This window comes from Nicotiana tomentosiformis, chromosome 6, assembly GCF_000390325.3.
Source record: "Nicotiana tomentosiformis chromosome 6, ASM39032v3, whole genome shotgun sequence".
In the NCBI taxonomy this organism is placed as follows: Eukaryota; Viridiplantae; Streptophyta; class Magnoliopsida; order Solanales; family Solanaceae; genus Nicotiana; species Nicotiana tomentosiformis.
In genome coordinates this window covers 129,275-138,761 of record NC_090817.1, presented here as the reverse complement: position 1 = coordinate 138,761, position 9,487 = coordinate 129,275, and the positions used below count along the sequence as shown (strand labels likewise).

General features: G+C 37.3%; 1 long non-coding RNA gene across 2 annotated transcripts; it reads left to right on the top strand.

Annotated features, from left to right (window-relative positions):
- The first annotated feature begins 2,273 nt into the window (after positions 1–2,273).
- On the top strand, positions 2,274–4,579 carry LOC104087544 (uncharacterized). Of its 2 annotated transcripts, XR_684314.3 has the most exons (4): positions 2,274–2,665; positions 2,779–2,818; positions 4,112–4,184; positions 4,253–4,579. It is a non-coding gene; the product is annotated as an uncharacterized lncRNA (long non-coding RNA). The 2 variants fall into 2 exon arrangements; XR_684313.3 differs by lacking the exon at positions 2,779–2,818.
- Positions 4,580–9,487: the final 4,908 nt, after the last annotated feature.

Below are 9,487 nucleotides of genomic sequence, written 5' to 3'. Positions count from 1 at the left end.
GAATATATATATATATATATATATATATATATATATATATTAAATATAAAAAATCCTTCCACTTCTTCCACTTCTTCCCGGTATTAGCTTAGCTTATTCTCCCACCCTACAACAAAATTGTTTAAACTGTTATCTATGGTTCACCTCTGCTTTTATTTTTTTAAACTAATGCATGTTGTCTATGTTTAATAGAAGAACAGTAGTGTTGTGCCACAACTTTTATCCCACAATATTGATGATAGTACTGTCCTGAATTATGTTCTGGGGAAAGAGCGCATTTGCGTTTCCTGTAAATTGTTTACTCCTTATAATCCATCCCTATTTCTATACATAACTGCCTTTTGCTCGGTGTTGTTTGTATGGTTAATGATATAGCGTGAAATGCCTGGTTGAGAGTTTAAGTTAGAAATTTGAAGTTGTTGTTTGAACTTTGAAGCTGCAGAAATTCAAGCATTGTTAGGCGTTAGCTGCAGGCCAAACATTTCTGTATAGACTGCTCACTTATGGATTAATCATTTTGAAATATGTATTCTGGACTCACTTTGAATATAGACTGGAATTTCCTATTCTGAATTAATATGCTAGGCGTTAACAGACATATGTATGTCTCGACTCATGTAATGTAGTCTGCTTTGGGATTTAATGGTAGGCGTTAACAGATATGTATGTCTGGACTCATATGTAGTCTGCTTTGGGATGTAATGTAGCCTACAATATGTTATGCTTTTTTCACTCTACAACACATGACACACTACATCATTCTTATGTAGGCGTTAACAGCCATGTATGTCTGGACTCAATGTGTAATTTTCTATTTTGAATTTGTATGCTAGGCGGTCATCAAACAATTAATGCGCGTAATATAGATTGCATTAGGCCGATAAACCGCCCAATAACCGCCCGATAAGAGCCAAACCGATACCAATCCGCCCGATATCTTAGCGGGTGGCTAGCGGATTAATACATTTAAAAACCGATAACCGTTAAGCCAAACCGTTAAGAGTAATTAACCGCCCAATCCGCCCGATAAGCAGCCCTACTACACATGGAAATTATAACTTGTCGTACGTTACTGGTGGAATAGCCATAAGTAGTAATAAACACATTAATTAATGTATTATCAAATTAATTAAGCAATTTAATTTGTAAAATACACCATTTTCCCCCACACCCCCCCCCACACACAAATAACTGTCTTTTTAAGCTAAACCCACCTTTTTTTTTAATCTCTAAAAGCCTTACTTGACCGTAACAATTTTAGTTGCTCAAAACTTGAACATAAGATATTGTCTTTTGAATTCAACAGGCCATATGTCGTAAATTACTATAGAACCTGTAGTAATAAGTAATAGCGGCAATTAGTAAATTACTGCTTAAGATCGTAATAAACCGCTGAAAGTTTCAAGTCATAAGAACCTTGTGTAGATATCACCACAAAAGTTTATATCGCCATTTATGTTACTACCAATAAAATAAAATATTCTTACTTTAGGTTGTGTTTGGTACGAAGAACAATGTTTTCCTTGAAAATGAGTGGTATTATTACTTATTTTCCGATTTTTGGTTGGTGAGTAAAAAATATTTTTCCAAAAAATATGTTCTAGTGTTTGATTAGTAGAATAAAAAGTATTATTTTATAAAATATATAATTTAAGCAAACACTATAGGATGGACGAGGGGATGGTGAGTGGGCAATAAGGATTAAGGGGTGCATGTGAGTAGGGTGTAGGGAGTGTGAGCACCTAATTTTTGCCCCACATGGGAAATTAATCCTAAAAATAGTCCAAAAATATTTTTAATGGTTTTATAGAATTTTAGGAGTTTTTCTATTATTTGTTTTGCATCATTCGCATTGTTCATGCATATTTAGAAATATATTTATTTTAAATCTTAAAAATCATCAAAAACTTTTTTGTCTTTGAGTGTGTTAAATGCATTTAGGAATTAATCATAGGTTACAAGCATGGTTAAAATAAAAATCACTAAAAATATACATTACCTTTAATCAATTAGTTTAATTAATTAGTTAAAATGCTAATTAGCTCGTTTTGGCAAAACAAATTCAATTAGAAATAATGTGGCTATTTTTGAAAGATCAAATAAAAGAGGAACAAGGTATTTTGCTTCTTGTTCCAAATTGGTCCAATTTCAGCGACCCAAAATTGCACCAGCCCAGTCCCCATCTTCCCCGTCTGGCCCATTACCCATTCTACTCATTTACTTAACAGACCCCAACTCCCCATCAACAAGAGGAGAGAACGGATCCCCCCCCCCCCAGGACAAAAGCCCTAGCAACCCTTAATTCCCCCATCCTCTCCAAACGGACTCTTCTTCTATGCCCAAACCCTAGTCGTCACCTCGATCTCTGACCTCATTCTCGCCTCTGTTGATTCTCCTCACTTCACCCACATGGAGATCTCTCATAAAACAAAGCTAAAAAGGGTTCTCAATTCAAAGAATTTGAATTCCAGATTTGAAAAAAAAATAAAAATTCCCATAAACAAAAACAAAAAACGATCAAAAGGGGAATTCAAAGCTGTTTTCCAGTTCCTACTCGATCGCTGCATTGTTTTCCAGGATTTTAGGAAGTTGTTGAGCTTGAAGAGCTGTTGTTTACTGATGTTCTGTACCGACACTTGTTCGAGCTGCTCTCTTTAGCTAAGAGGTAAACTTAGAAGAGTCCTTTGTATTTATATACCCATACATACACATGTACATACATATACATTCTTGTTTGTATATAGCAAATAATATATCTCACTTTTACTTTGCAAATAGGATTGAAGAGATTATGAAGGAAAGTGTTATGAATCCTGAGGTAAATAGCTAAAAGAATTGCTCAGAAAATTAAGAAATGATTAGTACTTAACATAATATACCTTGCAGATTACAAGTTACGGTGTGTGAGTAAGAAGAGGAGAACGGGAAAAACTAAAGCTCTCTTGAAAGACATCTTTGAAGAAATGGAGAAAGTGCATCAGAAATTTGTGAATGATTCACGAAATATAGATAAAAGTAAAATGACTTTACAAAAAGAGCATTGCTGGAGCTTTCAGATAGTCTAAAAATTAAAAAGTGATGGAAGGGATATAATAACACTGAACAAAGTTTGTTAAGTCACATATGAAGAATACGATGATGTGAGTAAGAAGTGGAGAATCGGAACTTTTTAATTCTCAGAATATCCGAAAGCTCCGTAATGCTCTTCTTGTAAAGTCATTTTGCTTTTCATCTATATTTCGTGAATCCTTTACAAATTTTTGTTGCATTCACCTTTTAATTCTTAGAATATCTTAAAGCTCTGACAATGTTTTTCTTGTAAAGTCATTTTGCTTTTCATCTATATTTCGTGAATTCTTCACAAATTTTTGTTGCACTTTCTCCATTTCTTCGAAGTTTACTTTCAAGAGATCTTTAGTTTTTCCACTTCTTACTCACAACATTGTGTTTGACACAAGCTGAAGAGTCCATTTCTCTCTGATTCTTCATATGTGACTTAACAAACTTTGTCCGTGTTATTGGGTCCCTTCCATCTCTTTTTCTATTTTCATTAGGAATTTCTAAAAAGAATTAAGATGAGAAAGAAAATGGTAAGTGAAAGAAAACGGAAAAATTAAAAAATAGGAAACAGTATGAAAAGTGAAGGACATGCAAATTTGATTCTTTTCCCGATGATATGATCGGGAATGGTGGCGTTGTACTTTTATTATTTACTACTTTGTTTAGAAATTCTATAGATAGAGGTAAACATTAATAGAAGAGAAGGAAAAAGTATAATATTTCAAGTGATTCAAAAGGTAGACATTATAGTACTATTATTAATATCCGGCATAAGATGTTGATTTTTTCTTTGTTGGTATTTTGTATGTATTTGGAAAAGCTTTTACATTAACATGAACTTTAATATATGACATAAATCTTTGAACTAATTTATTTTTTACGGATTGCGCAAAGCGTGAATAGATTCTCTAGTATAAATATAGAGGAAGGATTCTGCTATGGATATATTTCAATATATATATATATATATATGCATGTACATGCATATACATACTTGTTTGTATATACCAAATAATATATCTCACTTTTACTTGTTTGTATATTGATTTAGATATAAACGCAAGCCAGAACTTTTTGCAAATAGAATTGAAGAGATTATGAAGGAAAGTGTTATGAATCTTGAGGTAAATTGCTGAAAGAATTGCTGAGAAATTTTAAAAATGATTAGTACTCAACATAATATATCTTGCAGATTACAAGTTACGGTGTTGTGTGTAAGAACAGGAGAAGGGAAAAAACTAAAGCTCCCTTGAAAGACATCTTCGAAGAAATGGAGAAAGTGCAACAAAAATTCTTGAAGGAATATTGATGAAAAGCAAAATGATTTTACAAGAAGAGCATTGTCGGACTTTCAGATATTCTGAGAATTAAAAAGTGCACATTTCCTGTTTGTGAGAGTCTTATGAAGAAGCACCAGTGTAAATGAAAATAGAAAAAGAGATGGAAGGGACCCTCCAACTTGTGACGAACATGATATTGTGAGTAATAAATAGAAAAACTAAAGCTCCCTTGAAAAACATCTTCGAAGAAATGGAGAAAGTGCAACAGAAATTTGTGAATGATTCACGAAATATATATATATATATATATATATATATATATATATATATATATGAAAAGCAAAATAACTTTACAAGAAGAGCATTGTCGGAGTTTACAAATATTTTGAGAATTAAAATATGTACATTACCTGTTTGTGAGAGCCCTATGAAAAACACCAAAGTGTTAATGAAAATAGAAAAAGAGATGGAAGGGACCCAATAACACGGACTAAGTTTGTTAAGTCACATATGAAAAATAAGAGAGAAAGGGACTCTCCAGTTTGTGTCGAAGATGATGATGTGAGTAAGAAGTGGAAAATTGAAAAGATTAAAGCTCCCTTGAAAGACATCTTCGAATAAATGGAGAAAGTGCAATAGAAATGTTTGAAGTTTTACAAGAAAAATAACTTTACAAGAAAAGCATTGTTGGAGCTTTCAGATATTCTGAGAATTAAAGAGTGCACATTACCTAAGAATCACACAAATGTTAATGAGATAAGAAAAAGAGATGGAAAGGATGATAGAAAGGAACCAATAAGTTTGATAAAGTTTGCCGAGTCACAAATGAAGAATCAGACAGTTTTGGACTCTCTAGCTTCTTTTGTAGAATGTTGCGGTAAACCGGATAAGGTTAAACAGAGTCCGAATAATGTAAATTCTGCTGAGTCACAAATGAAGAATCAGAAAGTTTTGGATTCTCCAGCTTCTGTTGAAGAATGTGCCTTTGTCAAAGAAGCGAAAGTGGATGACGCTAAAGTGAAAGATGTAGATAGTGCTTGGGAATATTTAAAGAATTTGGATTAGTAATGATATTTTTTCCATTTTAGTTTTAAATTCTTATACTTTCTATCTTATTCGTTTGTAACGATCGGTCGATCGTTTTGAGTGTATTAGTCACAATCCCTTATGTTACTACTTCCCCCGTATTTTTTTCTGCTTATGTGACTTGTCGGGAGGTTTTGTTGTGGTTTCGGAGTGATTTGGGGCACTTAGTCCCTAAAACGGAAGCTTAAGTCTTAGGATTTTGACCATAGTTGAAACTGTGTGAAGACGACTCCATAATGGAGTTTCGTCGATTTCGTTAGCTCCGTTGGGTGATTTTGGACTTATAAGCGTGTTCGAACTGTGAATTTGAGGTATGTGGCTGATTTAGGCTTAAAAGGGTGAAAGTCGAATTTTTGGTATTTTGATCGGAAGTAGACTTTTTAATATCGGGGTCGAATTCTGATTTCGGAAGTTGGAGTAGGTCTGTAATATTGAATATGACATGTGTGCAAATTTTGAGGTCAATCGGACGTGATTTGATATGTTTCAGCATCGGTTGTGGAAGTTTGAAACTTTAAAGTTCATTAGGCTTGAATCGATGTGTAATTCGTGTTTTTAGCGTTGTTTGATGTGATTTAAAGGATCGACTAAGTTCGTATGGTATTTTAGGACTTTTTGGTATTTTTGGTTGAGGTCCCGGGGGCCTCGGCTGTGTTTCGAATGCTGAACGGATTGAATTTGGACTTATGCAAATTGCTGAAGTTTTCTAGATTTTGGTGTTTTCGCACATGCGGTGGGGAGACCCCCACCGCAGGTGTGGACTCACACGTGCTGAAGGAGGAGCGTAGAAGCGCATATGTGATGCCCGCAGATGCGCAAGAGGAACCGCAGGCATGAAGGAAGACCGCAGAAGCGGACCTTTGTCCGCAGGTGCGACCACATGATTGCAAAAGCGGTCCCAGTCACCTTAAATTATTTTCGCACCTGCGATGAAATTTTTGCAGGTGCGACTAGATGTCTGCAGGTGCGAGATCGCTGGGCAGAAAAGGGAAAATTTTGAGGGTTTGATCCCATTTTCATTTTGGCTGTTTGCGAGCTTGAATTGAAGTGATAATTCAAGGATTTTTTAGAGAGAACTTTGGAGGTAGTGATTCTTAACTCGTTTAGGGTTGTATTCCATTAATCTATAGTTGATTTCGTCATTAAATTAAGGAATTTGGATGAAAAATTAGGGGGAAATGGTTGGAAGTTCTTCAACTAAGTTTTTGAGTTGTGGTTCGGATTTTGATATCGGATTTGAATAATTTTGGTACGAGTGAACTCGTGAATGAACCGGTGTTCATATTTTATAACTTTTATCTGATTTCGAGACGTGGGCCTAGGTTGACTTGTTAGGACAATTTTCAACTTTTTTGTTAAAGTCTTGATTTCATTAATTAGATTAGTCTATTATCGTTGTATTTATGGTATGTAATTAGTTTTGGCTAGATTTGGGCCATTCGGAATCGGGTAATCGGGGAAAGGGCATTCTTACTCATTGATTGAGCTTGGTTCGAGGTAAATGGTTTGTCTAACATTATGTGGAGAAATCCCCTTAGGATTTGGTACTGATGTGATGTGTGAGCGCCGTGTACATGAGGTGACGAGTGCGTACACATGCTATTTGTTGTAAAACCCGATTTTTTACTGAGTAGTAACATGTTTTCATTCTTAATTGAGTTATACCAATATGTGTTGTTATCCTATTTAGTCTAATATCGCATGTCTACGTTCGTTAATTGCTTATTTGTACTCTGTCCAGCATACCTAGTTGATTTCCTACTTTACCTTGCTATTTATCAGCCTTAACTATATAATTCTTGCTTTTAACTATGGTATTTATCAGTTTGAGCTGTGTGTTTACTTTTGAGACTACGGGGCGGTTCCTCGAGAGTTCTCCCTTCACATTTACTTTTGAGACTACGAGGCAGTTCTCGGAAGTTCTCCCTGCACATTTACTTTTGAGACTACGAGGCGGTATCTCGGGAGTTCTCCCTGCACATTTTCTTTTGAGACTACGAGGCGGTACCTCGGGAGTTCTCCATATATATTTACTTTTGAGACTACGAGGCGGTACCTAGGGAGTTCTCCCTGCATATTTATTTTGGGACTATGAGATGGTATCTCGGGAGATTCCCTACTGCTTATCCTTGTGTGTTGTATTGTTATTTCGCTGTGTTTTCCTATTGTTAGATTTCAGTCTCTTGCTGAGACTTCACGACGGTACCTAACCTCGTCACTACTCTACCGGAGTTAGGCTTGGCACTTACTGGGGACTGTTGTGGTGTACTCATGTTACTCTTCTGTACATGTTTTGTGTGCAGATCCAAGTACTTATTATCAGTCATGTTATTAGCTGAGAGTGATTGTTGTTGTATGGAGACTTCAAGGTACATATGCCGCGTCCGCAGACCTCGGAGTCCCCCTTTATTCTCTCCTATGTCATTTAACGTTCGTACGATGTTCTGGCTTTTGGGAATACCGTGTATTACTAGAGTGTTGGTTATTGTACATGTCGAGCGGCATTGTTATCAGTTATCTAGTTATCTATTGCAGTTAGTTGATAAGTTTTCCCTCCATTTTTGTTATTTTTGTATTTTGTTAGGCTTACCTAGTCGTAGAGATTAGGTGCCGTCATGACGTCTTACGGAGGAAGAATTGGGTTGTGACAAGTTGGTATCAGAGCTCTAGGTTAATAGGTGTCATAAGTCACAAGCAAGTTTAGTAGAGTCCCACGTATCAGTAAAGAGACATTTGTATTTATCTTCGGGTGGCTATGGAATTGTTAGGAAAAATTTTACTTCTTTGATTCATTATCGTGCGAAATTGTTTACTTCGAAATTCTAAACTTTTATATTCTATTCTCACAGATAGTGAGGACACGTACATGCAGATTTAATGACCAGGCACCCGCACCCCATGCTAGAGCCATGAGAGGTCGGGTCGGGGTAGAGGTCGAGGACATCCATGCGGTGCAGCCAGAGCACTTGCACGAGCTGCTACTGAGGAGCTCTAGTTGGAGGGCAGACACTTGCGATACCTGTTGGTGCACCAGCGCTCCAAGAGACTCTAGCCAAGTTTCTCAGCATGTTCAGCACCTTGGCTCAGGCTGGATTGATTCGACTTGCTCCTGCCACATCTCAGGCAGGGGGAGGAGCACAAACTCCCATCGTCGGTACTCTAGAGCAGCACATTCAGGTCGACCACGTTCCAGAGATTATACCAATGTTGCAGGTAGCTCCAGCTCAACCCGAGGTCGCAGCAATAGTTTTTGAGGCGGAGCAGCTCAAACTTGAGAGGTACAAAAAGTACCACCCTCCTACCTTCAACGGATTGGCGTCGGAGGATGCCCAGGGTTTTCTGGAGGAGTGTCACCGTATTCTTCGTACTATGGGCGTAGCGGAGTCGAATAGGGCTTTTTTTACTACATTCCAGCTTAGAGGCTCAGCCTACCAATGGTGGTGTGCTTATGAGTTGGGTAGTCCGGTTGAGGCAGCTTCACTTATATGGACTTCGTTCTCAGATATGTTTGTTGAAGGAGTATGTCCCTTAGAGTCTCAGAGACACATGGCACGCGGAGTTTGAGAAGTTGCGCTAGGGTGTTATGACTATGTCAGAGTATGCAGTTCGCTTCAGTGGTTTGGCCAAACATGCACCATCCTTGGTTTCCACAGTTCGAGAGAGGGTTCGTCGGTTTATTGAGGGACTCCACCCCAGTATGAGGGTTAACATGGCCCGGGAGTTAGAGGTGAATATTTCTTACCAGCAAGTTGTGAGTATTGCTAGGAGATTGGAGGGTATGCTTGCTCGGGAGAGAGAGGAGGGGGAGGCCAAGAGGTCTCGAGAGTCTGGCACTTATAGTGGTACTCGTGCCCCAGTTGCAGTTTGCCATGGTACGGGTTATGTGAGTCACCCCGTTCATTCAGCTCTTCCAGCTGCCAGTGGTATTCTGGCCCCTTCTAGGCCCCATGAGCCTTATTACGTTGTGATGACCCAATATGTCATCTCTTGTTTTGAAACCTAATTCTGTGATCCGAAACCTTAAAAATCATGTTTTAGCCTTCCTCGAATTACGTGCATAG